This window comes from Chlamydotis macqueenii, chromosome Z (assembly GCF_036417535.1).
Source record: "Chlamydotis macqueenii isolate bChlMac1 chromosome Z, bChlMac1.mat, whole genome shotgun sequence".
Taxonomy (NCBI): Eukaryota; Metazoa; Chordata; class Aves; order Otidiformes; family Otididae; genus Chlamydotis; species Chlamydotis macqueenii.
Window position 1 is genome coordinate 10,850,690 of NC_141593.1, and position 20,568 is coordinate 10,871,257.

At 38.0% G+C, this 20,568-nt stretch overlaps 1 long non-coding RNA gene across 1 annotated transcript; it reads right to left on the bottom strand.

Moving 5' to 3' along the window:
- Positions 1 to 16,057: 16,057 nt before the first annotated feature.
- Positions 16,058 to 20,239, bottom strand: LOC147596258 (uncharacterized). Its single transcript, XR_015261468.1, has 3 exons — positions 20,034 to 20,239; positions 18,138 to 18,291; positions 16,058 to 16,128 (listed from the first exon to the last, which is right to left on the bottom strand). It is a non-coding gene; the product is annotated as an uncharacterized LOC147596258 (long non-coding RNA).
- Positions 20,240 to 20,568: the final 329 nt, after the last annotated feature.

Genomic DNA, 20,568 nt, shown 5'->3' on the forward strand with positions numbered 1-20,568 from the left:
AAATACAGGCTGGGCGGAGAATGGATTGAGAGCAGCCCTGAGGAGAAGGACTTGGGAGTGCTGGTGGATGAGAGGCTTAACATGAGCAGGCAATGCGCCCTTGCGGCCCGGAAGGCCAACCGCATCCTGGGCTGCATCAAGAGGAGCGTGGCTAGCAGGTCGAGGGAGGTGATTCTCCCCCTCTACTCTGCCCTGGTGAGACCCCACCTGGAGTACTGTGTCCAGTTCTGGAGCCCCCAACACAAGAAGGACATGGACCAGTTGGAGAAGGTCCAGAGAAGGCCACGAAGATGATAAAAGGGCTGGAGCACCTCTCTTATGAGGACAGGCTGAGAGAGTTGGGGCTGTTCAGCCTGGAGAAGAGGAGGCTCTGGGGAGACCTGATAGTGGTCTTTCAGTACCTCAAGGGCGCCTACAAGAAAGATGGGGAAAGGCTGTTTAGTAGGGCCTGTTGTAATAGGACGAGGGGTAATGATTTAGATTAGAAATTAGGAAAAAATTTTTTATGATGCGAGTTATAGAACACTGGAACAGGTTGCCCAGAAAGGTGGTGGAGGCCCCATCCCTGGAAACGTTCAAGGCCAGGCTGGATGACGCTCTGAGCAACCTGGTCTGGTTGGGGATGTCCCTGCTCCTTGCAGGGGGGTTGGATTAGATGACCTTACATATCCTTGCATTTTCAATTGGAGAGAAAAAAAAAGATAGGAGACTTATGCCAGCTCCTTAAAATTTTAGTTAAATTATGGTTAGTTTCTTACTGTCTTTAAATTGTGTGCATTTGTCTGACCCCAGCAAGTGGTGTGATGTGCTTTCACCCTACTACTGCTTAAACTAACAGTTATCTTTGGCAGGTAGCATAACAGCTCAGGCTCTTTTATATGTCTGGGGTTCTTACTGTGGTTAGCACTTCAAGTATAGCCCAGCCTAAAAGACCTGAGGAGAAAACATGTAAACGAAATTATTTTTTCCAGTACTGAACAAATGGGCTTAGTAGTTATTAACATTTTACAAACATTTAATGCTTTCATTAGAACTTTGAAGAAGAGCTGCCTTTGTTAATATCATTGATGTCTCCATTGTAAAAAAAAAAAGCATTTAAAGTTTACTATTTGGCTCCTTGAAACAATATTCAAATCCAAGTTAATTTCATGTTTCATGTTTCTATAAAATTCTTCTATATATATATATATTTCACAGTGGCATTTGGGATTGATCTCAGACCCTTTTGTGGCTGCTGCTGCTGCTAGACTCCATAACATCCATTCTAATTTTTTTAAAAAAAAATTTCAGTGGTTGGTCTTTTAAAAATAAAACCAATTTTCTCTTTTGCAGTCAGTCAGTCTTTTTACAATCAAAACACAGTAACCCTTTTAATCCTAGCATTTTGGACAGTGTCATATTAACATTAACTCCTTTTGTCATCATAAAGCCTGAAAGACAACCTCAGCAGAAGTATACAAGCTGGATTTGTCAATGGTGACCATATCATGACTAGATGTCAGTGGGGATACTGCTCCTGCTAAAGTAAACAGGAGCTTCATGTGCAACCTCCAGCAAAAAGTTCAGTTCAGTGTAAAATGTTTTTCATAGAGAGACCTAGTATATGAAAGCCTTTGGCATTTTTTCCTCTGTGCCGAACTCCAGCCCCATAAATTAAGTGTCTGTGTTCAAGCAGTTGTTTCGTTGTGTGAATAACCCTAGTAAATAGTACAGTTCAGCTGAGACACATTTTGTGCAACACTCAGGAAAAGGAAGAAATCCATAGAGTAGTAAGAAATGCACTGTCATTTTAGAAAGCAGCTTGCTGAAGAGCTGATTGCTTGATGCTGGTTCCTCTGTTAAAGAGAGAGAAGAGATGATTCAGAGTTATAAAATGTTTTTTGACAGGTATTCATTAGTCTAATTGCAAGGAAGTGAAATTATGAGACATCTAAGGCCCATGTTAGTATGATGCACTTACAGTTTAAATCAATTAAGCAGAAATTTATCCTGATCTAGTTGTCATGATATATATGGCAGCTTCACTTTGAAAGGAATTTAACAGAACTCAAAAGAAGGAAATAACAGATATCCCTGCACCGTTTTTTGAATCCAGTGGGATTCCGTGGATAAAGCTGGGCTAGACTCCTTTTGTACTCAGCCCAGGATCTGTGCTGCTGTTGTAAAGGCAGGTAGAAACTAAACACTGGTTTGCTCAAACCAGTATGATGCGGTCATTATCATTAGCTGTATTGAAAAATGTATAGACCAGCATTTGCAATCACAAGTAACTACGCAATTATTTTAGCTGAAAAAAAGGTACCTAAATAACAAGGATAAAAGATCTAATAAAATTTTGAAGTACTTAGGTAGTGTTCTCCTGAATCAAGGACATGTTTCAGATTTATTTTCTCAGCAGTATTTAAATAAATGATTATTCTATGAATGTAGATAAGGTGTGGTTGAATTTACCTGCACATTGCACAAAAATGACTTAGATCAGGGGTATATCTGTGGACAATTGATGTATACACTCAAACAAATAAACTAACAATCCTCTTTTTGGAAAAATTACTAGTAGCTAAAATTATATAGAAGTTTCTTTTTGATGATAAAACTTTATTTTAGCTTGCTGCTGTTGGTTTTCATATGTGGCTTGTTAAAAAACTCTGTGGAAATTACTGGATTACTTAAGAACACAATCAAATAAATATATGCCACACAGTTTTAAAAGTTATAATAGTTTTGTTTCTATTGTGACTCTATTCCAGAAAGCTAGAATTGAAAAGTTAATGAGGGAACTAACAAAAAAAAAAATGTTAGATTTGGAGTTATATTACTGCATGGGGAGTTTTTATGCTGTACACTAGCACTGAAAAAAAACATTGCCTGAATTGTTTAATATTTTTCTTAAAAGGATATAAGGAGCATGACTTTGTTCTTATCGAATAAGCTTAGTGATAGATAATTTTTTTCCCACACCTTGTGAGTAGTGATCCATAAGAATGGATGTTTGAGGAACAAAGGTGGAAAGAATGCTTTTCAGGAAGTCAAGTTTCAGGCCAAGAATTTATAAAACTGGATTAAATGGAGATTAGTTTGTCTCAGAGCTGTTTGTATTAGCTAATTCTACTCTTTTTTTTCCTTCTTCATCTTTTCTTTAAGGATTTCAAAGTTCATAAAGAAGAGAAAAATCCTGCTGTCGGAGAACTTTTCTACTGACTAATTGACTTTCTTTATTAAGTAATGAAAAAGAAATCTGAACTCTGGTGGGTGAGATTCTCCTTAAACTGAGCAAATGGGGTTGAAATTGTGTGTAGAATTTGTGTGGGTTTTCTGTAGAGAAGTGAAATTCATCGGAAGAGAGTGAAAGTATTGACGGTTTATTTTGTTAATTCTGATTTTGTGGAAAAGGTAACTCAGTTGGGTTATGGACATAAATCTGGTAATTGTCCTTGTTAATTCTAGAATACAGATCTGGTAATTATTTTCCTTCTAAAATGTAGAAAGTCCAAAAACTCCCCTAGAAACCTTTCCATTTTGGTTCTGGAAAGAAACCTGTAATTACACAGTGCTCACTTGTTTTACAGATTATGTAATGTACATCATATAACGCCCATGCAGATTACTTCCAGTGGGAGTAACAAGCAGGCGATTGAAAGTTAAGATTTCTAAGCAAAGAAGATTTGAACTTTCTTTCTCTGTTGCAAAATGTTTGGATAAGGAAACATGTTCCTCTTCATCCCTACCATGTAGCAGAGAATTTTGGTTTATGATTCTGTATGGACAAAAGTTCTGTAAGAAATCCCAAAGTGCAGTAGCAGGGAGTCTGATGCTCAGAGAGAAGGGAAGACTGTATACACAAACTAGAAATGCAGATGATTTTTTTAAACTTTTTTGTTTGGTTGGTTTATACAGATTTGAAGGTGAGATATAAGGAAATAAAATGAGGTTAGTGCCCTTCAGAAATGCAAAGAATTTCGACTCTTGTTTTCTTTAGCATTGCTGGCAGTCATCTTAGGAGATCAGAGAAATGGAATAGGAACCTTCCTGGCTCCCCTTGTAGGAGAAAAGGTCAGAGTCTTTGTCTTCTAACTGTAATTAAACATTTATTTTTGAATTGTTGTTTAAAAACAACTGAACAAATAGTTTTCAAAACATGCAGGATCAGGCTTTCTGTCAGCTTCTTACGAATTCTTTTGCTCACCACAACCCATCATTTTCTTTAAAAAAAAACCTAGAGTAACAGAGATGTAAAGAGAAACCTTAGCAAACAGCTAAGATTTTCTCATACATCAAACAGAAATTTGACAGCCTAATTCTTTCATTTACAGATAAACTTTAAAGCGTACGACAGAACAAAGCTCATTCTGCAGCAAGGCCAAATGCGGCAAACAAACACCATATAAGTTCAGCACATAAAGGAAAACATTACTTAGATAATTCTCCCAGATAATGCTGAATATTATATTACAGCAAGCATATTTATTCAAATAATGAGAATTAATCCAACATCTGAAATGCCAGCATGTTTGAAGCCTAGTGCACCACAGTTTTTGAAACATACTCCATGATTGTCAGGGTAACTACTTTTCTTAACTCTTCAGACAAGTGAAGAGACAAATGGCCTGAAATCAGAAAAGGGTCCACAGGACTGTTTAACCAGTTTTTCTCCTAGTAAGTGGCCTGAAAAAAAAAACAATTTCCTTCCTTCATGATAGAAATAACATATCTTCATTTAAAAGACAATTCCTCATTTCATTATTCTTGCAGAGGCATATAAGGCAATCCTCATTGACTAGTCACTGCAAATAGCCAGAAAATAATTTCTTCATCCTGCTTTCTTCCCACCTGGAAGTGCAGAATTTTCATACATTTTGTTAATTTCCAAAAGAAGTAAGTCCTTCTTAGCTGTCACATATGTTTACGCTATTTGTCCTCTTTGTGTTTAGGATTTCTAAGAGGGTTTTGTCAAAGCTCCCCCAATCACTCCTGGTGAAGAGGCTGCTTCTCGAAAGGTGAGAAGAGTCAAATGCAGCTCAAGAGGGTCAGGTAGAGCTGCTGCTGCATGCCATTACCTACTGAGAATAGTAGGAGTCAGGAAGACTTGGATATGGTTTTGAAGGGGAAATTTTCAATGGTCAGCCCAGAAACTTGAGTGGATACATCCGTAATAGTAATTCAAACATAGCCAGGACACGCTAGTTAATTGTGCTGGTACACTGTTAAGATGGTGTCCAGCACAGTTTGGTCCTTACAAATCTTTTCTCACCATCACACTTCTTACTACTGCACTTTACAGAACTCTTACAGTTACAGAAGTATAAAACAGCATTCCCTGCTGGATGGTGGGGATGAAGAGCCCTTACCCAAACTATTTCTGCTCATGGTCTGGGAGCGATCATTACCAAACAGGATGTGTACTGGCAGGCACCCCTGTCAGAATAGGAGACTTTACTGCTGTCAACACAGGGTGCTGTATGCCAGTTAGACTCAGTGCTGCAAAGCAGTCTGGAGCACATTCAGTGCCTTAGTATAGGCATAAACATATTTTTCTCCAACGGCTTGCAGTCTAACACTTACCTTTGAATCATTGGGAAGGGTATTTTAGAATTCTGTCCTCAGTGGAAGTTGCTGAGAAATGTAACAGGTTGGCACCCAAAGAATCAATATACTGCATTCCTCCACCATGGATAGGAGAGTTGAATACAGTCCAATTTTTTAGTTCAGTCAGTTGAAAACACTATGAGACTGAGCAAGCTTTTACTGCAGCTTAATTCCTATTTTGCTGAAGGAATGAAGAGAGAAAAGAGGAAGAAAGAAATGGTATACACATAGGTGGAAGAGAGAACACTGAAACAGGTACCTCTGACAAAGACTGAAAACCAAGTTGCATATCTGAAAAATGGGGCAGGAACTTTGGACAAAACTATCCCTATCTGGTATGATAACAGAAATTAGTTCATTTAAAAACAAAATATAGCAATTTCTGATAGATCAAAGTGGGAACTATAGGCAACAGGCTGTGTCCTCTGCATGAATGTCCACTACTACAACGTGATCTAGTTGGGGATGTCCCTGCTCCTTGCAGGGGGGTTGGCCTTTGAAGGTCCCTTCCAACCCTAACCATTCTATGATTCTATGAAATCTAAGCATGACCCATGATAATTTCTCAACAAGACCATTCATTCATTCTTCTTTTCTTCCACAAATCAAAATCACATTAGGCATTTTCTTCTTGCTAGAGTCTTGTTTTGTTCAACTTTCCCATGCTAAACCTAAACTAAGTGAATTAATAGTGGGAAACCTAGCATTCTACAAAATTCTGTTCAGATAAGGGGAGTGAAGTCTTACTAATGATGATTTCATATTGACAGAACTAGGATGTAAGTGTTTGTATCACGTGAGTGATTAAAGATGTGGGATACAGGAATTTTATTAAAACAGCTTCTAGAATACCTGGTCATACTGATGAAGACTTGAAAAATGCTAGTCTGAATTAGTAGTTATTAACCAACTGTACCATGTTGCATGGGAGAGCCTAAAAACCCCTAGAATTATTGCTGACTGTAGTATTTTACAAAAAAAATTAAAGTAGGAAAATTGTTTTCACCTGACTGTAAGCCTATATGGCCAAAGGACAAAAATAATAAAAGATGGCAAAACTACAGTGACAACTCATTTGTGTGAGCATTTGAACTCTCATAAAGTGAAAACTGTATTTTGGCTGCTGAATTCTCAGTGTGTTTCTTTGACATTATTATTATTATTATCATCATCATCATCATCATCATCATCATCATCCAAGACATATTCTAATAAGTACATGGCATAAACTCCTGGAACTAAAATTAAAATCCAATATATTATGTTCACCAAAAAGTCCGTAATATGGTTTCTCTTCTTTTCAAAGACAATTTAAAAGCTGGACATCCTTAAAGCTTGGATGCTGAAATGAAAAACAAAACAATAAAGCTATTTTGCAGACTTGTCTGGTGTGAGTTTGTCTGTGTTTCCAGCCCTATGGGAGTTTTGCCTCATTCTAGTCTTTAAATATTTATCTTGAAAAAAGTTTTTTGAAAAGAGAGAGAGAGAAAGAGAGAGAGAGAGAGAGGAGGAGGGGAACCTCTCTCCCTGTAACCATTCCCACAGTCTGCTGTTCCCCAGCTGGAATGAATGGAATCCCGATAACACTCGCTAGTTTGGAAACGCAAAGCTCATCCAAACTGTGCAGAGCTTTAGCTGAACGTTGCACAGAGCTTCGGATTATGGGAGAGGGAGTGATAAAATAATTAAACACAGTATCATCCTAGAAAAATTGAATTGGTATGGAAATGATCACCTCATCATTACAGAGGATACTGTCTTGAAAAAGATCAGGTTGAGCTGAGTTTCTGCCAGAGTCTTTCTTTCTTAAGATGCCTCTAGTATCATGCCATCGTAAAATGTCCTATTTCACATTTTCATTAACAGCACCAGCTTTGCACTTTGGAGGCCAGGACTGTTTGAGCACCACTCCACAAAGCACTTACCAGCTTCTCAGGGGATACTTGGAATCCTTGTTTCCTGTCTTTTCTTCTAAAAGCTATTTTGCTATTCAGAAGCTAACTATTAGTAGTAGACCCCAGAGATCAAATTCTAGGGTATATGTACATATCTAGGCATGTATATTATGTATATACCCAGAGACAGTATGAATCCCTATCTGCATGATATAGCGCACACTAAATGAAGGCCTAGGTGTGTCACTCCCCTGTTAATTGTTAGCTCATTCTGCCAAGAGCCGTTGGGAGTGTCTTTGAAAAATTTCCTTCGTTAGAAAGTTGTAAAGATCAGCTAAGGAAATCCAAAGTCTGGATATTCATAGTGAATATTGTTGATTTGGGTTCACAGACTACAGGGGGATTTACTCTGAGAGATGTAATCACGTGGTTGTATTGTCTTGGTGATAAACAACACAGCTGATGAGTCACTTGCATGTTCAAAAAGATATAGCTAAAAGGTTGTATCTTTGTTTTGTATATACAGCTTGCAAAAAAAAATTGGCCATGAAGTATAAGCAAAGCAGAAAAACAGCAAAGTCTTCTCTCTCTTGATGGATATTAAAGTAAGTTGCTTAAAGTTTTGGAAGCATTTAATAAGCCTTCAGTCTCTGAGTTGTAGTTTCAGGGTTTTGAATAATAACTTTAATTTTTCTTGAAAAGTTGTTGCAGAAAAATACCTGGAAACTGAAGTCATTCCAGTGGGTGGAAACTAATGTTTATCTTGCTCAAAATGGGATCCTAGCAGCTGCAACCATTTCCTTAATTAATATTTAGGCTAGAGAATGGCACCGACAACCGAATTGGTGAGTGTTTAGGCTAAGATTTCATCTTCTGGCTTGCAGGTAGGCAGAGTATTCTCTGGTTCAAGCTTTGTCTTTTGGGCAAAATAAACAAGAAAAAAAGTAACCAACGAGAACAAACAACAGGTGACATTAGCTGACCTCATGGAAGGCTCATAAGCAGAGTTTAAACTAGGACAAAGTGCCGAGGCTACTTAAACCCTTGCTCCAGGCCATAAGAACACATGAAACACTCCTCATCAAACTACCAGACTTTCCTGTAGCCTTGACAGAGCAAAGCACACTAGCACTACCAACAGCATCTTTGTCATGTGGCAGGAATACATACACACAGTCCACTAGATTTCTTCTAGCAGTAATGTGTAACTGCTCTTTCTCTCTGAACATCTTGCAAAGATCAATGTTAACCTTGGAGGTTTTTTTCTTCTTTTTCAAAATTTACATGAGGCTTCTGGGAGAAGGGGAGAGAAGAACACCGTGGTCTTAACTACCAACAATAGAATTATAACATCCAACTGTTTATCTCATTCTTTGCTCATGCAGCTGCCGTTACGTCTAAGGCATCAGCATCGGTCAGGAAATAATCTTTCAGATGACAATCAGCTGACTCAAGCTGAAACAAGATGAAAACAATGTTTGGGAAGGAAAAAACACCTCAAAGAGTTGTCCATGACGTCTTTTCCACTTGTCCCTGTAGGCATTCAACCCACAACAGTGCAAAAACTTCGCAATACTCTTCCCGACATGTCTGAATAACTGCCTTTCTTTTACTTTCTGATTTGCTAGGAAACTTCATTCAGAGTGAAGGCCTGGACACAGTAGCCCATGTGTTTGCCACAAGCATTCTGGAGGACTGCTTTACTGCATCAAACTGTGATATTGACTCCCAGGTTAATATATAACATGGCTTACGACCTGTGACTTTGGCTGCTGTGTGAGCCCCTTATCTGTATTGCTTTTACGCTGACAGCTGGTTCCTAGTTCACTTGTGATGCCAGTTCAAACTTTTGGTTCTAATTTCAGTAACAACTTCATAGATCAAGTCTTAGGTCTTGAATATTGGGGTCTCAACCATTGCAACAACTGCTTCTTTTAAAGTAATGTAGACCATGAAACTAAGGAGGAAGCTCGTGAGATTGGGAACAAATGTTCTGTGATATTCTGATTGAAAGAAACTCCTCAAAAACATCAGGCAAGTACAGGGTTTTATTGTGTTCATGAAATATCTTAAATCTTCTTTTATGTGAAAGTATTTACTACAAATACATCCTCTTTAAAAAAAAATAAAAGGAAGGACTTAGAGGGAAACATAATTATCTTTATTAAACTAGTGTTACTGATAGAGAAGTTACAAAAGCTTATGGATGGATCACCTTTCCTCCAGGCTCATGACTGAATGTTTTTCTTCATTTTTTTTCTCTGCATTAGTTACTCATCATAAATTATATTCTCATTGTTCAAACATATTTCTTGTTCCAAATCATTTGCTTTATTTTCACACCTGCCAACCTAACCTGTCTCAACTTACTCCACATTCCCTGTAGAATCATTGCTAGTGCTACTCATTTTTTTGTGCTGACACTTTTACCACCTAATTTAATAATTATTCTATTTTAAGTGTTCTTCATTTTATGAGTTTTCTTTTAATAATTATTGCTTTCAAAAGTACTTACATGAATTGCAAGATTTTAACCAGTAAAACAAGAAACTTAAACATAGTTATTTCTCAGTTTTGAAATGAAGATTTAACAAAAATAAATTGCTATTTAGGACCATTGTTGTTGAGATTCTTCGTCTTACAGATAATTAGACATGAATCTGAATTGAAATATCATACCAAAACACTCAGAAAACTGGGCAATGCATCAGTTCCAATTTGTACTACAACAAATTCCCAACTCTGGTCTGTGGCTAGAGTGTGGAGAAACTTAGAAAAATTATATGAGAGGGAATTCTCTGGATGCTTTAGAAACAAAAGTATATATTTTTTTCCCCTTTTGGAGGAAAAAAAAAGAGAAATTATTTAGCAAGACATAGGATGAAGGAACCTGGACTTTGCAGAACCCTGTGGATGACAATATATCTTCCTAAGGGATCTGTTTGGAGATCAAATTGCGCATTTAGTTATTTGCACAGGTGAACGTGAGGCCATGAATTTAAGGCCAGAATTTGGCTTGCAGAAACATTATTATTCCTGATGAGTCACAAGAACGAACTTCGCTTGACCTTTAGATCAGATTAAATTTGAAGGGGTAATATTTAAAGGAGCCATCTTTTTGCATAAGCCTTATATGAGATTCTGAGCCAAACTAAGCATAAATATGTAAAACTGTGTTAAAGATCAAGAGGCAATCAGACTAACAGATATTTTTGGACAGACAAACTAAGGGGAAACTATGACTACTTTAAGATTAATTAATTTCTTTGAATTTGGTAGAAATAATCACCTAGACTGTACCATATTAATGCTTAACTCATTGCCTTAGCACAAGGCCCCAAATCTGACTTAATTCATTCTATAGCATGGTGCTATGAAGCAGAAAAATGATGGTATAACATAATTCAGTTTAATAATACTCCTCTCTTCCCAAATGTATTCATTTCTGTAGTCAAATGTGTCTTAAGAGACTTGGCTCAGTTCCTAGGCTTGCTGAGCACCGCAAGAACATGATACAAGTCAGATTATGCCATAGCAAAGAAATGTATAATGATGCAGCAGATGATACCCTGCAAACCTCCCACAAACGACTTGTGCCTTGAGTTGACTGAACTCCCTAACATATGAAATACAGGGCTTAAAAGGTAGAGAGGAGCAAATTATCTTTCTCCAGTGTTTCCATTTAATCAGCAAAATGGCCCTGAGACATTTTTACTGAAAGATCTTTGTTAAATTTGGATTATTTTGTTTATATCAGTAGGAAGAACTAAGGAACTCACTAGAAATTTGAAAACCACTCAATGGTGCAGATTGCTCTTCTCAGATCACCAGACCCTCACGAGCAGACACAGAAACAAAGTCAAACTCTTTCCCTGTGGCCTATTACTGAGCAACTATCGCACGTAAACTTGTATAACTCTGTTTTAGAAAGGCATGTGGTAACCTAAGATTCGTATTTCTTCATATCAGACATGAAAGGTGAGATAACATTTTTAAAATTTGTGAAGGAACAAAAATTACATCAATTTGAGAGGTAAGGAGTTGCTTTCAAACACTTAAAAGATAGGTCTGAAAAAGCATTTAGGAGCCTAGTGTTTATCTCAGGTATCTAAACTGAACGAGCAATCTACAACTCGTAGTTCCCTAACTAAACAGAAGGACCACAGACATTTATTCACCGCCAATGCAGTTAGTCATCTACAATATTGCTGCTTCACATATTCTGAGATGTTTTTGATTGCCTAAATGACACTCAGCCTTTTGTGCGCACCTCAATATCCCAAAGTAGGTTATCCCACATGCAAGTTTTATCAGTGACCTAATCACAGGTAGGTCTGGGCTAAGAGCATAGCTCCTGCATACTTAGAGCTCATCCATGGCAACTCCGCCACCTTAACTGGAAACATGCCACTGATGAAGTTGGTTCCACTAACTTTTTGTATAGTAAACCTTGGGGTCAAAACACTCATTTAGGAATTGCAGCCTGTGATTCAGCAATGCTTTGGATGTACTGCAAGTTTCCCATGAAAATCAGAATTTATGTTGCCACTATTTGCCAAAATGCAAATTAATTTTCTTCTAAATGCATTAGCAATTCCAGGGAATGTAGCCAATGGCAGTAAGTTATTTATGGACATTTTCAGGTTATGTAGTGTACCACTAGGACTCCCACTTCTTGCACAAGTGTTCTCACTACTTGGCTATTACGAAAAAAAAAAAAGCGGCACTACCAGGACCTCTCTCAATCTTTTAAAAGAATAGAGTAACCAGGTTGCCATACAAAATGCAAAAGTTAAATCAGGGATGGATTTGAGACTGTTACCTACATTCTCATACAATCATCTGGTGTGGTGCTGCTGACAGTACCTAAATCTAGAAGCAAAGTGGCTGTTAAGACCTCTTTCTCCATCCTTGCTCCTGCTTGCTAGGGTAGATATTCTCTTTTTCTAGTTACTGGCTTCTGTGAATGCTGTTTTGCAGTATGTAACTCAGAGTACAGTGATTTTGCCCTGCTCTTCCCTTGATAACTTCAGTGTCTGATTCCACTTAATCAAGGCACTTCAACCATAGTAAATGGGAAGTGAACAAATCAGAGGTCCAGCAGTCACTACTAACTTTTGGCTTAAGAGTTTTGTCTTTTGGTGGTGAAAGAGTTCTTCAGCTGACATTTCCAGGTAAGCATGCTGCCCTGGGTGACTGGAGACCATTGGTTGTGCTGAGATGGGTCTAGAGAAACACATACAGACTTACCTAAATGCTCCGTACCTCTGACCTTAAATCAAAATCTGAAAGTCTCTGGAGAACAGATGAGTACTACAGAAGTCCAGCAAACAGTGTTTTCTGTCTAACAGGAGATACTGAAAGAATGGATTTATTATTACAGTGGTTACTTCTAATTGACCTGAAAACAAGAAGATAACCTCAGGAAACTGAAAAGTTAAAAGAAAAGAGTGAATTTTTTTAATCGATAAAATATGGGCATTGGTCACATTTTCAGGAGTCCAAGGCAAATTTGAATACCTTGTTTATGAATCAAATAATATATAAAATTTATCTAGAGACATTAAATGCTCCATTTAAAAGAACACCTCATAATATAATCCTTTTCAGGAGTAACTGTTGAGAGCCTAAACATTCCTTTTTGTGGGGCTACTATGCTTAATACTTTAAACATGTTTTAGACCAACTATGATTCTGCTGCAAATGTGAACTCAGCTGTGGGTGGTAAATGGTAGAGGTATTTTCAGTTTATTTGAAATATTTGACACTTTTTGTTTGCCTTGGGCTCAACCTCCCATAAGTGAGTGAAATGGATGATCTTAGGGTTACTGGCTCCTATTTCCTGTCCTCATGATAATAAAACAGGGTAAGAACAAATATGGAGAAATTAAGAAACAACTTGGGACCAATTATAAGTTGGGGTGCCTTCAAGAAAAACAACAATGTTAAAAAATAAATACTTCTATTTCATTTTGGAGTTTGACTGCAGGATGATATTGAGTGAATTCTTTCTCCTTAAACTTAGCAGCCAATAGAAATGCAGCAGCTGCAATATTTTTAAATAAATACTTTTAAAGAAATACAGGCTCTTTCATCCTTGGGAAAAAAAGAAAGTGCCTGTGTGAGCGGGCAAAACACAGGAAATTTAATTGTTATGGGGATTATTAAGCCTGCATTGTGAGCCTGCTTTTCCTACAGAAAGACAGAGTGCAATTCAAACCGTAAGACACTATTCATTGTAGGCATTTGCCAAACATCTCAGAAGGGACTGCAACACAGTCTCATCTGTGTAAAAGGGAACATTGCTTTTCTGCTTCTCCTGCCATCACAGCTGTCTTCCAATGTGGACTCCACATCAAAGCTAACAAGGTGATATGTCTGATTTTCTGTGCTCTAGTAAAGCAATCCTCTCTTTGACTACTTATATTGGTGTCTCTGTAATAAATTCAGAGGCCTGTGGGAGGCCATTAGAGGGAAGATTGGATGGAAAATGCTTCCAAATGCCCTTTTTCTAGGGATGCTCCTAATACCCCTTATCAGCTGTTGCTTAGGTTCATTGGTTTTGAAGCAGAATAAGAACATAGATATTCACAGATATTTGTAGATATTAATCGATATTGTTTCATCCTAACATCTTTCCTCAAAGCTGAACTGACTTGATTTTTATTCTTCTATCCTTTCTTGTTGTTTCTAGCATTTGTTGCATCTGTCATTTATGATAAAAACATAGACATGTTGGCTGGAAAAAATTGTGGAGGTCATCCACTTGGAGCAGGACTTTTGTCAACACTAGATCAAATCAGCAATCATTTTGCATGATGAAGTGCTGAAAATCTCCCAGGATGGAGATTTCACCTCTCAAACCTTAACTTGTGGCTGAGAGCTTTGTTTTGCAATCTGCCACTATATCAAAGAGTTCAGCTCCATTGTCTCTGAAACTTCTCCAAATAGTTACATGCAGAAAGTTTTTTTTTATCTGAATTTTGGAGATCAGAATGAATGGACAATTTATTCTTTCTGGAGTAGTAAATGAAAAATGTTCCTCTGATTCAACAATCAGATCCATGTGGCATTTTGCGATGTGCCACATCTTCTCCAAGGGGGACAACTTCACCCATGTTGTGAGCCTAGTAGCAAGAAAAGATTATTTGAAGTGAAATATTCTGCCATATAATCACAGGAACAAGGATTTGAGCCTGAACAGTTACGATGACTTTTACTTCCTATTGCACACATAGATCCAAAATGCATTTTCAGAGTATGGACTGCGCTCATTGCAGGATGAGATGCAATCAAATCTGACTTTAAAGACCTGAATGAAGGAATAAGATGTTGTGACATGTTAGGATATCAGTAAGGCATGGCAATACAATATTTGTAGTTAAGAATCATCTCCTTTCTAATTAACTTTTTTGTTATTCCCACTCAGGGCTATTGTTGTGGTTTAACCCTAGCCAGCAACTAAGCACCACAGAGGCACTCACTCACTACCCTTTGGTGGGATGGCAGACAGAGTCAGGAGGGTCAAAGTAAGAAAATTTGTGGGTTAAGATAAAAACAGTTTAATAGGTAAAGCAAAAGTTGTGCATGCAAGCAAAGCAAAATAAGGAATTCATTCACTACTTCCCATCGGCAAGCCAGGTGTTCAGTCATTCCCAGGAAAGCAGGGCACCATGATATGTAACGGTTACTTGGGAAGACAAATGCTCTAACTCAAAACATCCTCAGCCTCCTTCTTCTTCCACCAGATTCATATGCTGAGCATCATGACATTATATGGTATGCAATACCCCTTTGGTCAGTTGGGGACAGCTGTGATAGCTGTGTCCCCTCCCAACTTCTTGTGCATGCCCAGCCTACTCACTGGCAGGGCAGTGTGAGGGGCAGAAAAGGCCTTGACTCTGTGTAAGCACTGCTCAGCAGTAACTGAAACATCCCTGTATCATCAACACTGTTTTCAGCACAAATCCAAAACACAGCCCCATACCAGCTACCATGGAGCAAATTAACTCTACCCCAGCCAAAACCAGCACAGCAATGGAACAGAATCATATCAGTTTCCATCCCACCAAGTGTAAATATATTGACTTTCAACTCAAATTGTTGAATATGTAATTCTTCATAACACTTTTTGGAAAGGAGTGTTTGTTATAACACTGGGTGATGAGAGAATCCCAGCGTGAGGTGAAAGGTTTTGTGTTTTGGACACTGTTCCAGCTGTATATATGTAGTTTATGTGCACACATTTTCAAGTGAAAAATCTTTGAGAAGGCATATTGAGGGCTGTAAGACATCACTACAGCAGGGCCCATATTCTGAATAGCAGCAATGTGTGCTCCAGTGAACTGTCGTCTCCTCTTTACGAACCCATTAGACAGACTCCATCTGCTAACACTGGCTCCTCAAAGATGTAAGGGAACAGTTGACTCACTGAAACGTCTGTCCAACAAACCCCTAGCTTCATGCACTGATTATAGCAGACATCCTTCTGGGGCTAACCATAAACTCTGTACCTTGTGGGCTGTGATATTTGAATTATGTTTGTTCTGCTGCACAACCTGTTCTGTTCTGCACAGCCTCAGCCAGTCTTGCATGTGGACTTCACCAAGTAATGTCTGATATCCCTCTTCCCCCAGAAATTATGATCCTGCAAAGAAATGAAAACATAATGAGAATTCATTCACATCAAGCTTTCTATGAGAATAATGAAGACACAGGACAAAAAGACTTTTCCTACGTCAGCTTTAAATCTTTTTTCCAGTTTTAGTGGGAGAGAATTCAGCAACCATCAAGAGAAGCAGACAGAATCCTTAGTGCCAAAGCAAAGTGCCTGTGTTCTCAAGATCTTAACACTCCTAAAGGGGGATGTGGAATAAGTCTTCTGGAGATGTCAGCAAGACCACAAATAGCTTGAGAAAAATTAAGTAAAATTTTAAAATAATAGACTACAGGTGGCCTGTGGGAAGACCCCCAGTACACAAGGAATATGTTTTTGGCTTATACCAAGAAGCCTTGCAGCTGTGTTTTTAATGTAAGTTGGAGTCTGGGATATAACAAGATTTAAGTAGACGGCATGTAAAACCGAATAATAGCAGTTATAGCGTATAATTACATGATTAATTCAGCAAACCTAGCTGCATTAGAAACTTTTTTTCCCACTGCACTATTAATGCTCTGTAAGTAATAGATATCTAAATTCATAATTCGTATCTATATTATAGGAAAAAGCTTATCTGAAATAGAGGTAGAATCAGATCCCAAAATCAAGTAAAATAACAGATAATTTCTGTCTCTGATTCCTAACTTGCAGAAGTTAAGCAGATTTGAAACAGTGTTACAAAGGCTGAACATAATCAGTGTATTCAGTGCAAACTGTCATATTTGATTCCTGTCTTCAGGAACAACTAACACAAGCAACCGTGTGCCCTGTATTCATCCCCACAGGCCCCAGAAAGATAATTCTTAAACCTACAAACTGTCTCGTGCAGCCTCTTTTTTTTTTTCCTGAAAGGCTATCCAATTACTTAGCACTGTGCTGGGAGTACCTGGGGAAATAGTAAACGGAAATACAACTGAGAGCCACTGTGGTTTGACTCGTCTCCAGATACTTTGAAAATATTTTGGCAAAAACAAGATTTTAAGTAAAACTGTTTCCTTTGGTAACATACCCAGAACTGCAGGTTTTACATTTTTTACTTAGTATGGAGGGCCAAAAAAAAAAAAGTCCTTGTGTGAGAAGGTTGTACATGTGGTAGTAATATTGGTGGGGAAGAAAGAGAGCATAAGGGGGGGAAATTTGAACAAGATGCAGAAAGAAGACAAGAAGAGAACATGTATATCTCTTCTATTGGGAAAACGAACAATGCAGCGCTGCAAGAAGGAAAATCTCTTCGAGTACCTTAGACTTTTAAGGAGTAACAGGAGCAGTATGATGGTTTGTTCATCAAAGGATGACTGTGATAAAAAAGCAGCAAACCATGATTTCTTTTTTGCTGTTTTGTCATCAAGCAGTGTCAATGAGGGAGCTAATGGACTGACAATGATAAGCTGCATTTCTTTTTGTTACAGGAGATTCCTTAGAGTATTTCTTCTGATTACTTTTTCTCTCTGAAGTTTTTAGTGAGAACAGAAAGAAGTAATATGAAAAGCTTTCTAAATGCATTGTCCATACACTGTTTTCTAGGTATCTAGGTAATTAGGAGGCCTATGAATATTTAAATGAATGAAATGAAACATTAATGCTTTTACCCTTCAGAACTGCTTACCTCCCTTTAGAAGATCTTTGTGTTTGTTTGGCTGCCACTGATTACAAACTGGTTGGTTGCAAGCACAAATTCTAAGTCTCTCACATTTGTAGTTTCATTGCTGTCCTGTTCGGTACACGTCACTTACAAGTAACGTAATGTTTGTCACTCAAGAAAACAGTGCTAAATCACTATTATTATTAACTGTATGTTAATTAGCCAGATAAGCATATTGCGAATGCTTCTCTTCAGTCGTTAACAAATTCAAAAGATTAAAACTCCTTGCCATAGCACTCAGACAGATATATATTTATGTGTTCCTTTCAATTTTTGTTATGTCTCTGTTTTTGTTCAACTTCTGACAGGTTTTTTTTCAAGGCTGAATTACTGTTTTTCCTCTAGAGGAGCTCACCTTCTCACAGCTTGTCAATCTCTTTCCGTTTTGGATGGAAATGTCGTGAGTTAACGTCTGGTCACATTGCAGCTTTTCTTCATCAGGATACTGTCTCTATCCTGAAGCCGCTTGTTACTGGGAAGGACTCAAAGAGGCCATTCTTTTAAAATAGCTGTAGGACAGAAGGATTGCACAGATGGTTACTTACAGTTTTGCAAACCAGACTGATGTGGAAGTATTGTATCAGGAGAAGTTACCAAGCATGTGAGGTGTCAGTTTAGAAGTAGTCAGAAGACAAGGCTGCAAATCAAGAATAAAAAAGGAAGAAAGGGTGTGTAATGAGTGCACAGAGATGATGGGGGTTGCAGGCATTTGAGTGTATTTGGGAAGTCTTTGAAAAGGTTGTGTCAAACAAGAGGCAGGAGGAGCACAGTGATAGAAGGCTCTAAAAGGACAGTGATGGAGCTGAGTTTTGGTATTTGAAAAGAAAGGTGAATGGATGTATTCCTTTAATGAATGTACTTGAACTCATAGGTTTGATTTTCATTTAAACAAAGAGTTTGGATTAATTCTTACTTAGCTGAACCAAGCCAGAACTAACATGAAATGAAATGTAAGAGGCTCTTTCCAGAGGGAAAGAAATCTGCTAAGGTGGAACGATGTGTAATGTCCAGTAACCGGCAACATGCCTCTTTCCTGTGCCACGCTAAATCTCTCATCTCAGAGGCTGAGCTTCATTGTTCTTTGTACCTTGTTGAATGTTTTAGTTATTACATCCTGAAATCTAGTAAGTTTAGCATGTCTGAGTAGCCTGTTTCTAACAATTGCTTAATATATCATGTTTATAAACAATTCCTTCTGCTATTTGATCCTCTTCAACTTAAGTGCCTATTTTTTTTTCTTTTGTTTACAGTTTGTTTACCCAGGAAACCTGAACATGCCCTTAGGCACAAACCATGTTGGAGGGGATATTAACCTCACATAAGTGACAGTACACTAACATCTAACGGAGCCATCCCAGCCAAGTCCAGACTCCTCTTTTGGTAATCAGTGGAAGGAAGGAGGTTTCTAATGTGAATGTTCTTTGAAGGCTACCTTAAGTGAAACTTTATGAACATCTTCTTTGGGTGTTTAAAATTGAATTCCTCTTTTGCATAGCTCTTTTTTTTTTCAGGAGGAGGTTACAAAATAGCCTGCAACTTTGAGCTGCTGTTCTGTTTTCTGTTTCTGGGATGCTCAGAGGTGGACTGAGACAAGCTGATTTTCTTAACAAGTACCTGAAATTAAAAAAATGTGGCGATTTTGTATAGCAATTCAGAGAAGGGCCTTAGTTCAAACACAGAAGAGTTAATTTGTGAGAAATTACTGTGTTTTCACATATCCAGTACATGTGGGTCAGTTGTTCCATAAACAATGACTGTGTTCCATTAAAGTGTTATGCCAGGAAGCTTTAATTTCTACACCTAATTCTTTCATAATTTCAAGCCAATTTTTAAAATGTTCATGTACTGTCTTCAAAAACAAAGTTTCAATGGAGAAATTCTCTAGATTATTTCTGTAGTGGTCTGTTCTAGTGGTTTGCAGCTTGCCATGAGGAACTGAGGGAATTCTTCCTGGAAATCCTTGAAGATCTGTGTTTCAGTCATTTGCATAACTATTCTGAAATTAACTGAGACTTGAAGCTCTTATGATTGTAGTTTAGATTAACTATCCTTTTGGAGGTGTCCTAGAGGTACTTATAGAGGTCGCTTAGAACAGTAAGTGGTGTGTCCATTCAGACTTTGCTTTTTTCCCTTACTGTATCAAAATACTGGTTGTTTTTTTTTCCCTTACTGTATCAAAATACTGTTCCCTTATTGTATAAAAAAAGATAAGATATTTGGCCCATAATTCAACTTGTATATACATACTTACCTGTATGAAACTCTGGGTTTACTTTCCATATTCTGGTAAATGACCTCAGCTAATGCAAATTTTTCAGTGATGGGCAATTTGAGCATCCTTTGTGTTGAATCTTTTCAACATCAGGCAATACCCCAAGATCAGTGGCCTTCAACTCCCACGAGGTGGCAGGTATTCTTCTTCAGGGAAAACCTGAACTCACATTCACTCTCAGACATCTTTCTAACCCTATGGAATAAGGAAACAGAGCAATGTATTTGATGCTGTACTACCCCCTTTTTCTCCTCATTTTTCTACTTTTCTTCTCTACTTTTTCCACTTTTGCTTGTGTTCTTCATGCCTATAATCCTAGACTTCCCTGCCTCCCTGCTGAGGGAGGGCTCTTTGCTCTTTCCTCCCTTCCCTTGCTCTGAGATGGTCTCCCATACCGCCAGTCTCTGTCATGTGAGGAATGATAGAAATGAAGTAACTCAGACAAGATCACATTCCCTTCAGTTTGCAGCCTTCCTGTGACACACCTGCGCCTCTGACGGTGATGGATAACTGT